This window comes from Cavia porcellus, unplaced genomic scaffold (assembly GCF_034190915.1).
Source record: "Cavia porcellus strain 051 isolate PalLab524CR breed Dunkin Hartley unplaced genomic scaffold, mCavPor4.1 scaffold_31, whole genome shotgun sequence".
NCBI lineage: Eukaryota > Metazoa > Chordata > Mammalia > Rodentia > Caviidae > Cavia > Cavia porcellus.
In genome coordinates, this window is record NW_026947514.1 from 29,872,755 (window position 1) to 29,894,450 (window position 21,696).

Consider the following 21,696-nt stretch of genomic DNA (forward strand, 5'->3'; position numbering starts at 1 on the left):
GGAACACAGCCAGTCACTTAGGAATGGTGACAGCTATGAGAGCCGGAACAAAAGAACGCTATGGTGAAAGCTGTACTACTGATTTTTTTTTCCTTATGAATGGAGAATTCACAATATTCAAGAAATAGCATGCATTCTGTGTTGCAAATTTTCTTTCTGGCTCACAGATTCATCATCTTCATAGTTGGTGGCAGTAGAATGTCATGATAGAAGAATTCTCGGATCGGCATCACAAATCTTCAGGTTTGTGTTCTAATTTTCAAAGTTTCTGTGTGGTGTTGAGAAAGTCACTTCCCTTTCACTTTTCTAGCCACATCCCACATGCTCCGTATTTAGTTTTGGTGCATGATAGCATTGTAAGGTAGACAAGACAGGTTAGAGTATATTAATTACTTTTAAAGCTCTTATGACATCAGGCACCGCTTTCTGAAGAAATAAGCATATACCCTGAAAGGACCCTAACTCCATTGATTTACCTCATTCCAGATAACATTTACTTCTCTTTTAGTTATGTCTTGTCCTGGATTTTAAAAAATGAGAATAAATTTACCCATCTCTGCTTTAAAATCATTGCATTTTAGAAGCTAGTTGTTTTCATCACATCTCATAATTATCTTCATATTTTCTGTCCTTGCTCCAAAAAACCTATTTTTTTTGAAGTTCAAAGGTTCATAATTATCATTTTAAAAACTGAGGAATTCTGAGGTGGCAGAGGTGGTAGCGGTATAATTGTTTTGAATCTGCCCAAGTCTACACACATAAACAGAATGATGAACAGGAAAACCAAAAGTTCATGGACAAGATTGACAAGTAAACAAGGTGAAAAGGAACCCCTGACAAAGATAAAAATACAGGCAAGTGAAGGTTAACCACTAGCACCCACATGATTTGCTAGCCACTGGCCCCAGGACAGGACACTACACTAGAGAGAAAAGCAAAAATTGAGCAAAGTAGAAATAACAAAGATGAAAAAAAAAGAAAATCCACATAAAAGAAAGCCAGAAGTTTTCACATAACAAGTTACTGTTTTTAACACTATATGAAAACAATAGAAGAGAGAGCTCAAAAGCCATGGAGCCAACTCTGAAAGTTTAGGAAAACAAGCAAGAAGATCCAATTCCACACGCTATTACTTTAAGAAAACAACTTGAGGAAAGAGGCATTGGACATCCTCTCTACAGACAGTGAAAGCACACCACGAAAAATTAGCTTAACATACAACCTCCACATTTGCCAAAAGAAACTAAGACAATTGACTACCCTTGAAGGAATGAAGCAAACTAGAACAGTAAAAAAATGTAGAAATAAGACGATAGATCTTAGGAGAGAATTAGAGATTTTGGAAATGAAAGTTCAATTAAAAGAAACTTAAGAGTGAATAAAACATTGAATGAACCTTCAGATGAAAAGGGAAATGAGAAATTCTTAAAAAGCAAAAGAAATGAATACAGAAAAGCTTCAAGGAAAGCGACAAATTTTGAAGAGGCAAATAAGTTGTGAGACAAAGATAATAGGAACATCTGAGGAAGGGAAACAAAAAATAAAATACAGGAACATAAATTTTTAAAACCTGTAATTCATGAAAAAAATGACCAAATAATGCAAGCACAAGTCATTCTTCTTGATAAACCAACAGAGATTAGTAGTACAATTATCTATCTTGTGTGTGTGTTGTGTGTGTGTGTGTGTGTGTGTGTGTGTGTGTCTTTTCCCTTCTTTCCTTTCTCCTTTCCCCCATCTCCCAATCTGAGCAAATGCTTTAAGACAACATGCAATATATTAACCATTGTTAATCTCCTATTATTTTGTTTTGAAATTCTGTATCATCAGTTTTATTTTTTATTTGAAAAAATTTTAAAAACCTATAATTTAAAACAACTCTTCCAAATTTATAAAAATTAAAACATGCTAACGTATTTAAAAATGAAAATACAATATGTGAGAATAATAACAAAGAGCTACTAACACAAAGTTATATGCTAGTAAAAAAACAAGGTGTTAAGGAAAAAAAATTGAAAATTTTTTGGGCTTCTAGGCAAAAAAGAGACTGTAACTTGTAAGTAAAAGAAAACTGGAATTCAACAATGCCTTATGCCCTAAGAAAGTCATCTCACATACTGGGGGTGTTCAAAGAAAGAAAATATAAGAGAAGGATTTTATATCCAGTAAAACTGAACCTCAGGTTAAAAAAAAAAACACACAGACTGTGTTAAACATGTAAGTACTCAGAACATATTATTTCTACAACCTTTCCTAAGGCACCTACTGGAGAATGAGCTCCAGACAACCAGATGGCCAGCCAATCATTAACATGCAGGTGCTGGGGATGGTCCAGTAGTGCACCCAACACTCTAGAAGCCTGAGGCAAAAGAATCACAAGTTCAAACCTAGCCTGGGCAACTTAGCAACATAGAACCTATATCAATTTTTTAAAAAACAGCTGGGGATATATTTCATTGCAAAGTCTCTGAGTTCAGTCCTCAGTACTTCAAGGAAAAAAAAAGATTCTGGTAGCATTAAATATATAAAAGTAAAAGCTAACATTAACTGAAGGTTAAAAGGGAAAGAGTGTAACATGAATAACTATTACCTGATGACCTGATAACATAGACTAGGTACAGCCATAAAATGGTAAGGGAAAATAGGTAAAACATTTCACATGGTTTTAAACTTTTTAGAACTGGTGGTAGTAGTGATAAATATTATTGTGCAATGTGGAATATAGCAGATGAGTAATTGTGATGTATTCTTATCTCATATACTTTATGTACTAATAAGCCAAGATTCTTAGGGATGGAAGAAAGGACTTTCAGATACCATGTAGAAGGAGGAGCTCTGAGTTAAGAGTAACACTATAAACTCATGACCTATTTTAGAATACATATGTATGTTGCAGAAACATATAGGTACAGATAGTTTGCATTTTTATTCATGGAAAAACTCAGAAAACAGACCAAGCCAGTAGTTGTTAGTACCTAGTACGTGGGTTTTAATAATTTTCTAGTAAAAGAACTGAGGGTTTCTTGGAGAAATGGTTAGCTTTGGCCTGAGGCAGGCAATGCACAAGATGAGCTAGGAATGAAAAATGGGAAAGAATTAAACACAGTAAGAAGCCACACTGGAGAGATTATCGATGGCCAAAAACAGGACAATCTGAGCTTCAATAATACTAGCTTTGCCATGGTTTGATGCTCTTACAATAAATTTAAACAGAGAAATAATTCAGTATCTTAAAAATCTGGATAAGAGGATAAAAATGAAATCTATCACTTGGTAGCCATAAAATGATTTAAATTTATTCCACACAACGTTTGGGGGGTAATAAACAAAAATAAAATAATAGACTATCATTGTTATAGACCTCCCTACAGATCTAGGTATTGAGCGTCTACAGCTACTAACAGTAAAAAAAAAAGTACTGGAAGCTAGAAATTGTATGTTTCCTCATAAAACAACAACAATAAAAAAATCACAATATAATCTATAGTCTTAGCAAAAAGATGGGGCTTGGATCTGTTGAAGTCCCTATGTCCAGCTGCCAATATGACACAAAGACAGAGGAACATGTTAAACTGCACCATGGGCACACAATCAGCAAAATCTACACCCTAGAAAACTGTAGGTCATCACCCAGTTCAGCATCTTTGGCAAAGATGTTGTATGGAAAAAAAAGAGAATGTGTGGATTAAAGGACAAAGTTGAAAACAATTGTAGAAAATTCTACTATGTCAAGCAATGAGCTGTTCAGTGACAAAATTAGTTTTTAAAAAACTCTCAAGACACTGGTAGTTTCCTGGGCATCATGGCACACACCTGTGATGTCAGTAATCTAGGAGGCTGGAGTAAGAGGATTACAAGTTTGAGCTGTAATCTGACTAGGCAATTTAGTGACTTAGTGAGATTCTGTCTCAAAATTTAAAAAGAATAGCTGTGGATAGCTCAGGGCAAAAGCCTTGGCTTTAATCCTCAATATTTTTTTTAAAAAAGGAAATTACTGCAAAGCTCAAAACAGTGCTTTATTTGGAAGCAAGAAGGAGTTTTGATTAGGAAGCAACATGCAACTCAGGGACTTCAGAAGTGGCTGGCAAAGTTCTACTTCTTGAAATAGGTGGTGGCCACAAAAGTCTCCACCACAGCACAGTTCACTAGGCTAGTGGTTCTCCAAGTCAAGCATGCATGGGATCCTCATAAAGGCCAGTAGGAAAAATGCCCACCTCCCTAGCTTCTGAGTCAGTAATTCTCCAAAGATTTACTTCTTCAACACGCTCTAGGACACTGCTGCTGCTGCTGCTGTTAATGATTTGGAAACCATGCTTTGAGAATCTTTGCATCAGGTTCTACGTTTTTGTGTAGCTTTTGAGTCTGAGATTTATTTTTTAATCAAAAGGTTAAATGAATGGTTGAATAAGTGATGGGTAATTTGATGGATGAATGGATACATGGGTAAATCTATGAGTAGATAGGTAGAAAATTAGAGAGACAGATCAACAGAACTAGGAAAATAAATTATACCATGAGAAGACTGCCTTATACTTATCTGGTTACTCCTTATTCATTGATGTGGTATAGAACTGATCAATGTGTTTGTTAGATATCCCACTCTGATCTCTGTATATTTTTCTCAATTATTATTGGAGAGTTTCTCATTGCCAAAGAAGGTGGCATGCAATTAGAGCTCACATTAAAGATGACTGTGTACTGACAAGGTCAGGCACTATTTTGTTAGGGATTTTCACCACATAGGATGATACTTTTTGTGGAAAGCCTACCTCTGGATATTTCTTCATAATATTATACTTTCCTTCTTCTCCCTTTCTTTTTCTTTTTCACTGCAATACTGGGGCTTGAACCCAGGGTCTTCCAACGGAATTTCATCCCCATCCCATCCTTTTTAATTTTGAGACAGGGTCTCACTACATTCCTATATTTCCCAGGCTGGGTTTGAATATGAAATCCTCCTGCCTCACCCTCCCAGAGGGCTAGGATTATAGATGTGCTTACATTTTCTTTTCCAAGTACAGTTCACTCTCCTGTATCCTCTGATAGAACTTCTCTCCAGAAGACTGCTATAATTACTTTGTAAAAAAATTTGTCATACAAATTATCAATTAAATAATTGCTTTTAATCTTCTCTGTATTCTAAAAAGCAAAGTACACTTGATAACCAAAAACAAAGAATAAAAATGTGGTATGTGATTAAATACCACATCAAATTTTAGTCATTTAAAGTTTAAGGATAGTCCTTAACAGTAAAAGAGAGGGGGGAAAAAGTAGTAAAGGTAAATAAATAACAAATCTAGAATATAACTGAAAGAACAGGTCCAAGAACTCAGCTCAGCAGCATAGCATCTGCCTGGCAAGTACAAACTCGCTAGTTCAATTGCTGGTACCAAAAAAACCAAAAACAAAAACAAAAAAATTTCTAGAATTTTAAGAAAATCAAACCTTGGGTATGCAAATAGCAAAGGGCATGCACAAGATCTGTCTAATAAATTCAATTCCACAAATGTTTACCCATGAAACAGAAAAATGAATACAGTAGAATCCTTGCCCTTAGGATATAAGTCTTGAAAACAAACAAACAAACAAAAAACCTGTATCACATTTTCAACTAAAAGATAAAATGTAAATGGTGACGTAAGGAAGTTACAAATACGATCTGCTTCAGCAAAAAACCAATGATTTATTGGTTTGTCCAACTGGTTGAGAAGTCATCCGTGAGTTATGTCTGAAATGTCCAGAGAGCTTTAGACAGTCTTAATTCTCTCTAGATCAGTGGCTAATGCCTGGCATTCAGGACACGTAGCTTCGTGCTTAGTGTCAGGATTTTGATTTCTACAAACCCAGTATAATATTTAATATTACCAAGTTGCCTTTATGTTTTAGTGTGGTAATTATTTAACTGGAGATCATGAACATATCTATAGACATGATAATTTTCTACTAGTTCTTAAATGTTTGTGCTTTGTTTAATGATATAAAAAGACATATAGGGGCTGGAGAATTAGCATCTACCGGCGAAGTGCCTACCTGGTAAGCATGAGGCCCTGAGTTCAATTCCAGTATCCAAAATAATAAATAAATAAGACATGTAATGGAATTAACATCAGATCTTTGATCTCAATTGTGATCCCTAGACCTAGAACACAGGAAGAACCTTAGACTTTGTTTAAAATGCAGAATCTTGCTAGATGAAGTGGCACATACCCTAATCCTACCACTTGGAAGGCTGAGGCCCAGCCTGATCAACTTAATGCAATTGTTTCAAAATGAAAATGAAAAAGGGACTATAGCTCAGTGTGAAGGACCTGGATTCAATCCTCAATATCACACACAAAAATAAATAAAATACAATGAAATGCAGCCCTAGAGGTTCTACCCCAACCCTCTAAGAGTGGACATTTCGCCAAGAACTCAAGAGATTCATCTGCTTACTGAAACTTGAAAGGCACTAAACAAGATAGCTGCCTTATAGTCCAGCACTCTTCATTATCTAGGTAACATCAAATGGTGTCGTGTTAATTTAATAGGCTAAAGAGAAAGAGACAGAGAGGGACTTGATGTCTAAATGATGTTTTCATGCCAAAGGAAGATCAAAGAATGTCATCACACAACCTGTAATTGAAGGGTTTGATGTCACCCAAATAGACCAAGCAGCAAGAGAACTGAGGCACCAAAGGCCATGGTGGTCTAGAGTCTGGGTGCAGTTTTAGTGAAGTGATCATACTTGTCAGTTGGGTTAATACTGCTATTTTGAAACTCTGGAATTTTCCTATAATTTAAAAACTATTCTATTGAAGTCCATTTTCATCAGTTTAAATTTATAGACATACACATGATATAAATCAACAGGCAAATTCTCAAGACTTCTTTTGCTTTAAAAGGGAAACATTGCTGAAACTTTGGAAACACTACCCTAGTAAGAATCAAGGACTGGAATTCATTCTGACACAGAGGAGAAGACAAACATGAGCCCTTTGGATGCTTGGGAATCCTGGGGCAGCATCTGAGGGAGGAAAGAGCAAATGGGGAGCCAGCTATGGGAGCAAAAGAAAGCTCTGTCACTTTGCATCGTACCTGGGAGGGCAGAGGAGAGCAGCCCAGGAAGCCAAGCCTCAAAATCACTGTTTCTTCCAATCATTTCAAAAGGCAAAATAAAAGTAAGTGAAGAGATATTCAGTAAGCTAGATAAGAACTAATGACAATAATAAAAACAGCAAAATAGCAGTTACTATGGACATTCTTTAAGCATTTTATGTACACTATAACTTGTTTAATTCAATAACCTATAGCCAAGCCACTCCTCTTATAGGCAACATCTATTCCTCCATCTTTAGCCTTTTGGCTGTCCTGATGACTTGCTCTGGCCAGGGGAATAAGGTGGGGGTTGAATGTACCATCTCTGAGTCCAGGGTGCAAGAGGCTTTGGGTGTTTCTAACATCCCCAGGAAGCCATCTCCACCATGGAAACAAGCTCAGATCTGTTCATTTCGACCTAGAGGAAAAAAAAAAAAGTACAACAATTTTATTTTCTTTCCTCATTGGGTATATTATAGCTATGACTTTGTGTAATTTTTCATACTCAGAGGAAAAGTCTTCTGATAATTTTTTTCTGTAAGTTGTCACATAATCAAAAATATATAAATTAAAGAAAGTAACAAAGTGGTAGAAGTCAGTTTGAGGGCATGTTAATGATATATTTTATCTTGAAAGATATAGAGGGTTGATGTTAAATGCTTCGGAAAAAATTGAAACTATAGAAGGTATTAAGTTTTTAATTAACTAGATTTAACTATTCCGCAATGGCCATATACACTGTACATAATATATCTAACTTTGCCATTAAAATGTTTTTAAAATTTGTAAAAAAGAAGTGGACTTATTTTTTGCTGTTACTGGGAGTAAAGGAGACAATGAAAAGTGGTATTTTCTTCTTGTACTTTGGAGAAGCTGGATAAAATTTCACCAGAGGTATTAAGTTGCATAGATAACACAGGAATTCTCCACCAAAACATTAATTTAAAAGTCATTTCAAAGGGCTGAGCTTTTTGCTTTTTTCCTAAGTGATACTAAAGTACAGCGTGTGCCACACCTAACACTCAGCTCTCCACAGACTGCAGACTGAAGACACTTAAGAAGCTGGGTCAAGTTGAGGTTCCTAGTAGGGAGCGTGCATAGCAAAGGCTCCACTGTGAGTGAGACAGCTCTGCAGGCAGCTGTCACCACACAAGGAACACCTGGCTCCCCCGAGCTGGGCAAGACGCCGAGAACTAAGCCAGGGCAATTTCCTCAGTTTTAAACAATAGAACTATCAAATCTCTCTGAAGACATTTTGTACACATGTTTAATTCTGTATAGGGAGCCAAAGCTTTGGTTCTTCCTCTGGGTCTTATGACAGTCTTGAAATCTGAACTGTCTGAAACACTTCCAACCTTATAATCCATTGCACTCACAAATCATGGACTCTCAGCCAAACTCGCTGATTTCAGGAATTAGGAAACTTTTAGAGGAAAATAATAATAATAATTGGGGAATTGCTATATGCCAACTATAGCCAGTGAAGTATTTAAAAGTAATGAACATGTTTTTAAAAGTTAATTGTATTTTGCTCTATAAAACAATCTTTTATATTGTTTTCATTTTCTTATTTTAGTGTGTACCTGTGAAAATATCACTAGGAATTGTCACTGGTCCTCAGATTGAAGCAAAATGCTTTATAATCAGGCACACTACCCTAAAATCTATACTCTAATGTGTACTTGCAACATGACCTTGAGTTTCTGAGTCTAAAATTTATAATTTATATATTATTTATAATAATATCTAATTTATATAATATTATCTAATATAATGTTATTTATCTTGGAAAGCTTGTAATTAAAAAGAAAATACACAAAACTTTTAGCTCACTGACATACATGATAGAGACAGGTATCAGACAGGTATCAGAAATTCCTTCCTGTGCAAATATGTGTCAAAAATTCCTTCCTTACAGACAAGGTGATTGAGAAGGAAATGGGAAGGTAATATAGTTTCAGGAGATCAGAGAATATACAAACTTCTTGGGCTGCTCTAAGGAAATAGGATAGTTTGGGTAGTTTACCCAGAAGAAATGTATTTTCTCAGAGTTCTAAAAGTTTTAAGTCCAATATCGGGTCAGATCTGGTCAGATTCTGGTAAGGACCTTCTTCCTCATTCACCGATGGCACCCTCTCAAGATCTTTCCAAGATGGGCAAGAGGGAAAGGGAGAGTGAGTAGGAGAGGAGGAGGAGAGGGAGAGGGAGAGAGAAAGCAAAGGAAAGAGAAAAACATGCGTCCTGGTGTCTTTCCTCTTCTTTTAAGGTCAACATTTGCCTCATTAGAGTTTGAACCTTCATGACCTCATGTGAACCTAATTATCTCTCAAAGGCCCTATGTCCAAATAACATCACAGTGGGGGTTAGGACTTTAATGTGTGGATTTTAGGAAATACAACTCATTGCATAGAAGATCAGGGGGTTGGGAACAAAGACAATGTGCAAAAAGCATCCAAGTGGTCACTTGGCAAAGCCCGATTTCTAATCCTAATGGATACGTTTCCCAGGAAGCAACCTATAATAACATGACACCAAACAGTCCATATTTAGAGGCCTCAAAAACATAATGGTGGCTACAGACACTGCTGGTGTCATGATTAATAGAGGACAGGGATTCTTTAAGTGTTTGAAATTCTAAAATATCCATTTATTCTATAAGAATTTATTGGGTACCTATTATGTGCCATGTTCTGGCACTGGGAATTCAAAGATGGCCCAGTCACAGCTTATATTGAAGCAACATGGAGCCCAAATCATAATAAACAATCAAAAATGAAATTGATGAATGAATGAGAAAAACTGAGGCGATCTTTCTCATCTAATGTTGTTTTAATATTGAAGCAGTGACTGTCAGACGTAACCACAATTTAAAATCATCTGTAGAGACCAGTGAACAAACACCAATGCCTAGGTCTTATTTCCCAGAGATTCTGATTCATTTGGTTGGGCATGGACTCCAGACACTAAGACACATGGTAAAAAGAGTATTGATATATTTACTGATAGAATTATTTACTGAATAAAATCTACTGAGTCTAAAATTCACTTAGGAATAAAAAGCATTCACTGTGTACACTGAGAAAAGTATAAGAGGAACATAGGAGCTTTTTATGTTAGCTGACGATGTCTAATCTTCAACTGAGTACTGCAAGTTACCTCAAATTTAGGTTTAAATTGAACTCATGCTTCCTCACTTCCCTGTCCCCCTGATCTCTTATATTTGTATTCACCCAACTGTCCAAACCAACACGCTGGAAATCATGCCCCTTTTCTAAGAAGCCTTGCCATTTCAAACTCTAAATCTCTCTCAAATCTTTCCTTCCCTTTGCCAATCCTTCAGTTTAAGCCCACAAGATCTCTCTCTTCTAGATAATGCCTCAATCCAATTTTCTTGGTCGCCTCCTCATGCTGCTCTGTGGTCCACCCTCTGTTTGGCTATAAGAGCCAAATGCATGGAATACCAGCCCGATGGCAGCATTTCTTTCTTTCTTTTTTTTTTTTTTTAATCGGTACCGGGGATCGAACTCACGACCGCCTGCTTGCAAGGCAGGTGCTTATGACGCTGAGCTAAATGCCCAGCCCCAGGTGGTATTTCTTTGTTGAGGATTTTTTCAAAAGACTCCATCACAATCAGGATAATATTGTTTTCCCAGTGGTATGTTTATTATGCCTGCAAGATGAGATGAGAGAGACAGAGACACAGACACAGAAAGACAGAGACAGAGAGACAGAGACAGAAAGAAAGAAAGAAAAAAGAAAGAAGATGGAGAAAAGGGAGAAGAGAAAAACATGTGACTTGATGTCTCTTCCTCTTATTTTAAAGACATTAATTCTATCATGAGAGCCTTCATCCTCAGGATTTCATCTATATCTAGTTATTTTGAAGGCTCTAAATCCCAGCTCCAGCCCTGCCCTACCATTACCATCACCAGTGAGCACCTCACAGCTGAGTAACGAGCAGAGATGTTCAGAGAACCCATAATTCAATACACACTATTTTTTTTTATCGGTACCAGGGATCGAACTCATGACCATGTGATTGCAAGGCAGGCATTTATTCCGTTGAGCTAAATCTCCAGCCCAATATATACTATTAATTAATACATTATTTTGTGTCAAACATGACATTCATCCCTGGTGAGTTAAGTTGGGTGAGTCCATTTAACCTGAGCTGCTAAGAACATAGGAAAGATGATCACTTCCAACTTTGATCTAAAGAACTTCAGCTACTTAGCATGCTCAGTACTTAGTAGTTAAATAAACTTGAATGAATTACTTAACCTATCTTATCCCCATGCATTCATCTATAAGGTAGGAAAAATTGTGAATATGCATCCTTACATTTGAAATTACTATATCATTTAACACTACAAGTGTTAAAATTAACTTTGACTACTACTATGATTACCATTTCTATTTGTTTCATAAGTAGCAATAAGTCCAAAGAAATGGCCCTAGCCAAAGCCGTAGGGAAGAGTAATGATGATTACCTCACTAGACCAAAAGCAGAGTTATCTTAATACATCTCTGTCAACCTTTCTCTAGGGTGTGAGCAGAACAAGCCCAGACCTACTAAATCAATCAAGTGACAGAAAGAGGTTCCAAAGAAAGAAGTCTTCACATCTGCCTCTATTATATACTTACCAAAGTGCTGTTTTAAAATTTTTTACAGTGAAAAAACATAAATCCATCATACAACTTGGCTTTGTATAACTAATCATTTTGTATCTTAAATCTTACATCTAACATGATTACAAGAATTTATTATACCTCCTTCATACCTTTTAAACTTAGGCATGTCTACATAGTTTAAATCACAACATTCAGTTGTCCTACTTTTCTTTTTTTTTTTTAATTTTATTTAAGGAGAAAAAGAAAAAGGGTACAAATTATACAGAATTTCAGAAAAAATAAACAGTAGGAAATCACTAGTTAATAGATTACATATTGCATCTTAGAAATAGTTGTTCAAGTTACAAAATTAAAGCATATAAAGTGGACATTCAAACAGTGAGACTGCAAACAGTTCTGTTCAAAGATCCAACAAAACTCAGTAATATAGTTATCTATCTTATACACTTAAATATACATGCAGTTATGTCCTTTGGAGCACTTTCTTTTCCTCTCTTTTGTACAATGACAATTACACATTTTGGGTTTTATTACTCCCACAGTTCTTATTACTTTTTTTGAAGAGAGTAAAACCAAATGTGACATAACATAACAGAGTCAGTCAAATCAAAAGGATGGGCATAATACATAATGTAAAAAAAAATACAAGGTGATCAACAATGGTTACCATAATGCCTCTTGCTATCTTAAAAAGAATTGCCTATAGCATCAGTTTATAATAAAATTGAACAAAACAGTAAAGAACAAAACAAATAAATCCAAAACATTGGAGACATTACAGGACTTCAAAAGAAGATAATAGTCAACCAGAATGGGCGTCATAATGAATCTTATTGTCTTCACAATTGTTGCCTATACTTTCGAACTTGGTACTATCAAGCAAAACAGAACAGAGGAAAATCAGTCAAAACAAGATGGTGAAAGCAATACAGGGTTTCAAATCAAGTTAATAGGAAATCAAAGTGGGTTTTTATAATATATCCTGCTATTTTTTATTTTTCCTTTAATTAAAAGGATAAAAATAAAAAAGTAAATAATAAAAAAAGGAGATTGAGATAAAAGAGGGCATAACGACAAAACAGTGCAGGTCAAAACATAACCATTTAGGCAAAATAGTGTTTCACCATAAGATAATCCCGACATAAAAGTAGTTACCACAGTGTCTCTTTCCTTGAAATCTTTGAATATAACTTCGTATACTGTAGCATCAAACATATCAAGACAATATAAAACTGTGAATGACAGTATTACTGGGTATTTAGAATCAACTAACAGAAAATGAACAATGGTTTCTGTATAATCTCCTTGTCTATAAAAGCTTTTGTTTATATTATCACATATAATAAAATCCAATAAGATACAACATGTTAAGACTGATGGAGACAGAAGAACAAAACCTTGATGGGACTTTAAAACAAGATGATATTAAATCAGCACTAGCTATTATGATGTCTTGTTTTCTCCAAAATAGCTGTTCCTACCATCCAACCTTCTCTGCCTCATTCTGTTGAGCTCTTTTTCTGTCATTAGTTGTCAATTTGTCTTCTTCATTTCGCTTTCTGTTCCATTCATTGTGGCCTCTCTGCCACTGTTTTTGGAATCTTGGTATTTTTCTTTTTTAGAATATCCTGCAGTATTCTCTGAAGAGTTGAACTGATGATTGCAAATTCCCCTAGTTCCTCTTTATCCTGGAAGCACCTTGTTCCTCCATCAATTTCTAGGAACAGTTGTGCAGGATATATCAATCTTGGCTGGAGGTTATTATCTTTTCAAAGCTTGAATTGTTTCCCCCCATGCTCTTCATGATTTGATGGTTTTTGTCGAGAAGTCTGCTGTAATTCTGATGGGTGTTCCCTTGTAAGTGATCTGTTTCTTGTCTCTGACAGCTTTTAGTATTCTGTTCTTATACTGGATTTCTGGAATTTTGATTATTATATGCCTGGGTGTAGCTCTGTTTGGGTTGTTGGTGGCTGGGGTCCTGTATGCCTCATACATCTGAGTATCTTTACCTTTTGCTAAATTAGGGAAATTCTCCTGGATTATTTCTCTCAATAGCTTTCGTAGTTCATTTGTTTGTGTCCCTACTTCTTCTTTTATGTTCTTAATTCTTAAGTTATAGATCCTATCATTTTCTAGCCTTTGTATTATTGCTGTTTGTTTCCTTGTTATTTTTAAGAAGTGTTTCATTTCATGCTCCCACATTACAAATCTGTCCTCCAGTTAGATAATCTATCCTTACTTTCTTTCAAGCTGTTATGCCAGCTTTCAATAGAGTTTTTAGTTTCCTGGTTATCTCTCTGCACCTGCTTCACGTATTCTATGTTTTCTCTATTTTCTCCATCAAACAATTCTCCCCTTTTTTTCTGTTCTTCCATTCTACCATCTGTTTTTTCTTGGCGGTGCTTAGCATTTCTCTAACTATTCTACTTATATCTTGCTTTATTTCATTAAATACTTCACTTTTGAACTTGTCTATGAGGCTCCAGAGATATCGCTTTATGTCTATTGGTGTCGTGTCTGATATTGCATGTTTTCTGTCCTCATTCTCCTTTCCATTTACCGTTCCTGGATCAGTGTTCGCAGGATTGGGGACTGAGGGCCCTTTCTTGTTGCTCCCTCTTTCCATACTTTTTGTTCCTTCCATACAAGTGTATATAGGAGGCCCAGATTTTTTTTTCTTTGTCAGTTACAGTTTGTTTGAATCCACCGGCTAGGTGTTCCTGCCCACTGCAGTGTACTAGGGAGACACAGACCCGGGCAGCCTCTGCTGGGCCCGCCCCTCCAGGTCAGCCTACTCAAGGCTTCACTGCTATGGTGCACCGCCAGGCACTGGGACCTGGTTTGGGCTAGTCTACTGGATCTTAGTCCGCGGCATCATCCAGGCCAAGTGCCCCCCACCAATCCCACTTGAGAGGGGAATATGAGACTAAAGTCACTGCAGCATGCTGTTCCTGCTAGTCTGCCCGGTCCCAGAATGTCCTCTGTTGGAGCCTCCTAGTCTAAGGAAGAGTCCCTGTTCCTCTCACTCACTGCAGGTCGATGCAGGGCTCCCTGGCATTCCTGCTCTCAACTCCGTTCACCAGTTCCCGCTCTCAGAGCTTTCGTGTGGCTCTCTCCCTGCTGTGCCAATTCAGACACAGCAGCAGCGGCAGGAAATTCAAGTCATGGCTTCCAGTGGCGCGGGTGCCAGCTTCCGCGCTGAGATTTTATCTGTTTCGGATATAGCACCAGGATTACATTTCTAGTTGGTTTCTCTCAGCTTAGTTCGTTCTTGGGTGGCAGGGTATATCTCCCCTTGCTTAGGACTCCTCATACTGCACCATTCCTGGATTCTAAGCTGGCACACTCAGAGAGCCTCCATAGCTGCTGTTATCTGTCTGCCATGTTCTCCTGGAAGATCCTACTTTTCAATTATTTGCTCTTTTGTAGTTTACCATCATCAACATTTAATTGCTGCATAGCATTATATTAAGGAAATGTTTTTAATTTATGTTAGCAGGCCCCTACTGTGGGTATGCATGGCATTCTTTATTATTGATTAGCATATATAGGACTGCAATGAATAATTTCCAAACTGTGGATTGCATGGTTGATCCCTCAGGAATTTTTACTTTCAAATCTTGGCCCATGGTATGGAAATATGGGGAGGTGAAACCTTTAGAGCCGGAGCCTAGGTCCTAGGTCACTGGGGAATGGGTACCATGTCACCCTAGGAAGAGACTGTAGGATCCGAGCTTCTCTGGTTTCCTCTTTCCAGATGTGAACTTTTCTTCCCATATATGCTATAATTCATGACATCATGAGTTTCTTGCCAAAGCTAAGCCAATACTGGCACCATGCTTTTGAACGACTTAAATGGTGAGCTAAACAAACCTCTTTTCTTCATGAGTCACCTGCCTTAGGAATTTCTGTTACAGTAGCCAAAAAGAGACTAATTCATGGGTATTACTCCCATATTTAAAAATTATTTCCTAAAATCAGATTCCCAGAAGTTGCATTACTAGATCAAAAAGAATGAACATTGTGGTAGCCTGAGAAATATACTGTGAATAGTTTTATAAATACTATCAGCTCACTTTGTTAAAAGAATACACCATACCTTGTGCAGAAATACCCTTTTGCTTCTTGATCATTTCCCAAGAAATTCACACTATCTACACTGTTACATGGGTCTGTCACTCACTCTCTATTGCTAATGCTTCCTTGCTGGCTACAGAACTGTCTGTATAAAACCTACCAGTAATAACACAGATTGTCTATGGACACTTTCCTTTGGCCCAGGATTCCCTATAAATGTTGCCCCTTAGGTAAATCCTGGCACCCCCTTTCTGCTTTAGAGAACCCTCTCATGGGTGAGATATTAAATTATGGCTGCAACCCAATGGATTACTTTCTTTTAAATGATGAAATATTTAAAGTTCATGATAGTTTGATTTGTATTTTAGATAATATAAAAAGTGTGGCATTTTAATCTTTTTAAAAATGTGTATACCAATAACATGTAAGTATGTCTATTTCACTATAGATTACCCAGTCTTGGATCTATGCTTCCTGTTTGTATTTTTTAGCATATGACTGATGAAACATAATGTACTATGAAGTGAAAGTTTTAAAAAATGATTAGCTTTTTGCCTGTCTATGTGTCCCTACTAAACTCTTCTGGGAACAGAAACTATCCTATTCTCCTCTACAGCAGCAGTATTCTTAAAGACTTTGGTAGAAATGAAACAAAAAGTGAGGAGAAAGAAAAGAGAAGTAGGAAAAGAAGAAAAGGAAGATGGAGAAGCTGGAAGAGAATGAAGTGAAATTCATCAAGAATTAGAGGTGCTAGCATTAAGGGACTTTGTACCCAAAGTACCTAGTCTCAAAGAAAAGATTCAAAGACATGGTTAGGATTAAGGAAGTAACTCAGTCTTTACTATACAAGTATTTTGCTACTAACGCCTCTTTCGTAAAAGGTGTGATAAAAAAATATAATTAATGTTTAAGGTATTTTAAATTACAGTAAAAGGCATATTTCTATTAATCCCCCTCAATCATACTCCTGGCTTCAAACACAATTATCTCATAGCTTTTGCCACTTTCTGAAGCACTTAGAGAAGTCCTCTTTCATGTCTCTGGTTGTGTGATTGTGGCTGTCTCAGTGTCACAAATTGATTCAAAACATTTACCTTTCAAAGTCATTTTGACTTTGGGGAAGAACAAGAAGTCATAAAGCGCCAGATCCAGTCAGTGTCTTCATTGGCCTGCCTTTCACTGGGTGGCACTCAGCAGCAGAATTCACTTATGTTTTTAATTACACCTCATAAATACACAAAAGAGGATTTCAGAGCTGTTTCAGAAAGTGACAATAAGATAAGTATGTTCAAAGGGAGGGGGAGTATTTTGAAAAGGATTAATGACAATGCTTCTTTTACTGTAATTTTTTAGTTTAATAACTTACTATATATGTTGATCACCCTTATACTCATACCCCCCCCCAAAAAGCCATGTTTCTGTAAATCTATTATTTTGAATTCTTAAACATTAAGCCCCTTAAATTTAAGTCCCTTTAGAGCAGACTTCCCAACAAGAACAACAACAACAAAATAGATTTGATTTCAGCATGGTTATCTATACCCTCTTCTACTTAGGTCATCAAGTCTTAAACTAGCCAGTGAGGTGGGGAGCTGTGGCAAAAGACAGAAGGGTTCACTTTGGGCAAGAGGCAAAACAAACACTAGCATAGCTGCGTCAGGATGTTCTACCAGCTCTCCCATCCCTGGCTTTGGAAAAATTTCTATGGTCCAGTCTGCTGTTTCTAGAATTTGTTTTGTATTGAGCTGGGAGTACTATAAACCACCTACTAACCTTGCCACCAAACATCGGTGAAACGACTAACACATCAGTGTAGCTGACTATGTATTCCCACTTTCAAATTTTTATCAAGCTTCTGAACCCTACATTTCACTTGCCTAATACAGTGTGCCAACAGGACTCTGGCCTAAGGAGCCACAATTAAGAGAAGGAAAGAAATACGCAGAGACAGGGTGACAGGCACAGGAATTGTGGGTATGGATGACAAAACAGACGCCCTGTCCAGATGAGGTGGGCTTCATGCAAAAGCCACCAGCTGGGCTGCATCTGGGGGCGAGTGGGAGTTTGGAAGACAGAAAAGGGGGAGGAAGGATGGTCCAGGTAGCAGCAGTGACACAGACCAAGTCATAGAGAATGAAAACTACTAATTACAATGGTGAGACACCCGCCCTCTTTTCCACCTCTTCATTCTTAATCTGTTAGCTAATTATGGCCTTTCTGAGTCTTAGCAAGATGGGAATCTCTGGAGATCTCTGCAGATTGTTAAAACATGCTATGTTGTCATTCATTCACATGGAAAGGCAACAAAGACGAAGAGAATGACTTAAAACAACTGTGGGACATTCAGATGTGCTTAACTGTGTCCCTAAAATTCTTGGCATAGAGAGAAACACTGCTGTTTATAAAATAAATTCTGATCCTCTTAATTTTGGAATGGAAAATTTGCTGCTCAGCCTCTAACACAAGAGGAGATATCCACATGGAAAGAACAGATATTGCCCACCAAAGCTGAGGGTTGGCTTTGATTTGTTTTTTGGGTTTTGTTTTGTTGTTGGTACCAGGATTCAAACTCAGAACCTCGTGCTTACCAGGCAAGCGCTTGTGCCATGGAGCTAAACCCCCAGCCTGGGTTGTTTTTGATTTGAGCTTTAGGACTCTTCTGTTTTTGTTTACCAACTGCTAACATTAAAATGAATTTTTAAAGAAGTTAATGTTTACTACTTTCTTAATCTGAAAGGGACCATTAAAAAGTAGACAACTGAAAATGTGAACTCACAACGATTTTATTGTCATCAAATGGCACAGGAATGGTAGTTTAGGGGACTAGGATGGGAGTTCAGCGTCCTTATTCATTACTGCTACATGCAGCAGTGTGCTCACTCTCTGATGCCTTTTCTTACTATCTTGTGATGCCTTTTCAATTCCTAGAAGAGAAGGAAGGAAACCATGGTGTCTTACATCCAAAAATGGTGCTTCATGAACCATACCTGTACATGTCCATTTCTTTGTGTACCCTAACCAATTATGGGCTGTCCGACAACTGCAGAAAGTGTGTGCTGCGTGACTAGCAAGGTAAAGCCAAAAGAAGCTTTGCAATGCCCCTCCATGATCTCTTGAAATCTCACACTTCATAACTGAGCCACCAGACTGTAAAGCCCAAGTACACAAAAAAGCCATGTGTAGGAGTCTCAGCTGCCGTGTGAGACAGCAAGGCCAGGAGTAATAGGGTGAGAACCACCAGGTGAACTCATGCAACCCTTGGAACTGTGGTTTATTTCACAGCAAGATACAGGCAGAAGAAAGATGTAGCGGAAGACAAGGAAAACCTAAAACTAAGGAGATTTTGCTACCTGCAGCAACATGGCAAATGATATGGAAAGTTGCAGCTCAATTGAGGTTTTGAACTTTGCTTTTTTGTTTTTAGTGTATTATTAATTGTCATCAGGCCCCTGCTCCTAGTGAGCGCCTAAAGATGATTAATGTATATATGCACACATTCTCTGTGAATATCTACAGAATTAATAAGCTCTATTTCATAGGTCTATGTGTTTTCATTTGCAAGTTAGAAAAAATAAGAGCAAAATCTGGAAGAAAGCAAGATATATGGCTTGGTTCTAGTGATATCTTTTATGCAGTGAGGTCAAGGCCCAAATGCATTGATATGGACAGTGCACCAGCCTGGCCCTCCCCTTCCATTCTAACCATAGGTGTGACACACTATAAACAATGTGCTCTTTCCATTTTCATGGTGGTGACATGTATTTTCCTATCTAATGCTTAACAGAAAACCCTATGAACACCGCATAATTAATCGATGATTGGCAGCTATTTCCCCATCAACATTCCTCCCATCTTTCTCCTTTGTGAAAGCCCTCTATTTTGTTTTAAATGTAACATATCAGCTAAACACCCAACTCTCTGGAGTCTTTGACACTAGCTTATCCACATGATCTTGCTATATCCACTGAGATTTCAGAGAGTAACAAGTCTTCTGGAGGTTGTGATGAAACATTTGTTACCTTGATAAAGAAGGAACATTATAGACAGCACCCACTCACACCTCCCTCCCAGAAAAATCTTCTCTCACAGCAACCATTTTGCAACCATGAGGAAATAAGTATAAGGATGAAAGCTAAAACATTATGAAGGATAATGTGTTAGGCAGTTTTCCATTACTGTGATGAAATACTTGAGAGAATCACCTTGTAAGTCAGAAAGGTTTATTTTATTTTGGCTCATGGTTTTAGAGGTGTCATTCCATGGTCTGACAATATTGCCTCTGTGCCGGAGGCAGGATACTGCATCACGACAAGGAAAATGATGTGGTGGAGATGTTAACTCCATGGCAGTCAGCAGGGAGACAGTGACAGAGTTAGAGATAGAGATTGAGAGATAGTCAGAGAGAGAGAGAAACAGAGAAAGAGAGACAGACAGACAGAGAGAGAATGAGCTCCAATGTTTCCATCAAGGGCACACCCCAAGTCTCTTAATTACCTCCTATTAGGGCCTGCTTCTTAAAGGTTCTCTCATTTCCAGCAGCACCACAGACTGGGGCAAAAGCCTCCAATAAATGGGCTTTTAGGGTAAAATTTATATCCAAACTATAGCAAGAGGAGAAGAAAAAAGCAAAATAGAACCTAGGACTCTGATGGTATTGCCAACAGCTGAAGCAGGCCAGGAAGCTGCTATGTTTACATCTGTCATGTGAGAAAAACAAACCCCGTTTTTAACATCATAATTGCTTCTGTTTCCCATTACCTGCAACCTAATCCATTTTTGATAGTACTAAATTGGTCATTAAACCCCAATAGGGACATATACTATTGAGCCCAATTATAGACAGCACCCATTCACACCTCCCAAATACAATTTTTCTTTGGATTATAACATGGTTCACATAAAATAATGACCATTTTTGCCCTCTGGAAGCATTCATTTAGTTAAGTGATACTTTCACACTGAGCACCTGTCCCTCAGACAGCACTCTGTCTTGGGAGAGGCAATTACTCATATTGATGGTCAAAAAAGATCTGATGAATGAATGCCAGCCTTTCAAAGGCACAGTAGTAAAGAAAAGCATCTGAATGATTTGCAGGAGGCTTTTTCCTCCTTTGCTTGTTGTATAAGAGCAATAACATTCCTGCCTTTGGGATATACTTGTAGAAACAACTCTTCTGGTGATCAAACATCTCAGCTCTGCTTTAGCACTTAATCACCCTCAAAACCCCATTTACTGTCTCTCCTGCTCCTCCATGGTTATCAGAATCCCATAATTAAGGCATAATAAAAGTAAACAATGTCACAGAAAACTAGATGCCTTTAAAGGAGAGTAGTTAAAGCAAGACAAACGTTCCCAAAGATAGCAGCATAAGCGATTGGAATTGCTAAGGAGTTCTGTTTGTGTTGGTGGTGGTGATTAAAATCAGGAATCATCAACTAAGTGAAATATTTAGAGGACAAATTGACTCTTCATGAATAATAAATTACTGAGAGAATTTATAATGAGATCAAGCAAGCATACTAGCACAGCAAGACCCCGACACAAACATTCCAAACCAAGGGGGAAAAAAAGAAGCTGGTCTCTGTAAGCTAGAGCAACAGCTTTCCAAGATTTACACCTCAGTTACTTCCTACGTGATTTGGTATGCAAAACAAGGTATGTATAATATAAAAAGAGAACTCATTTTTATTTTCAGAACTTTATTTTTTCCTTTTTGTTTAAACTAGTACATGTTTGCAGTGCATAATGATTACATTCCTTTTAGGGAATTGGCTTATTTACATAACACATCTTAATTCTTTTTCATCCCCCTCATCCATCCTTCCCTACCTCTTTGTTCCATCTCTTTGTCCTCTTTTCATTTGTAAAAGATCTACCTCCCACTTCCTATTATCTGTCTCATACAAAAG

At 37.3% G+C, this 21,696-nt stretch overlaps 1 protein-coding gene across 11 annotated transcripts in view; it reads right to left on the minus strand.

Annotated features, from left to right (window-relative positions):
• Rgs6 (regulator of G protein signaling 6) overlaps positions 1-21,696 on the minus strand; it is a 613,466-nt gene that overhangs the window by 433,083 nt on the left and 158,687 nt on the right. The gene's annotated exons all lie outside the window — the stretch shown is intronic.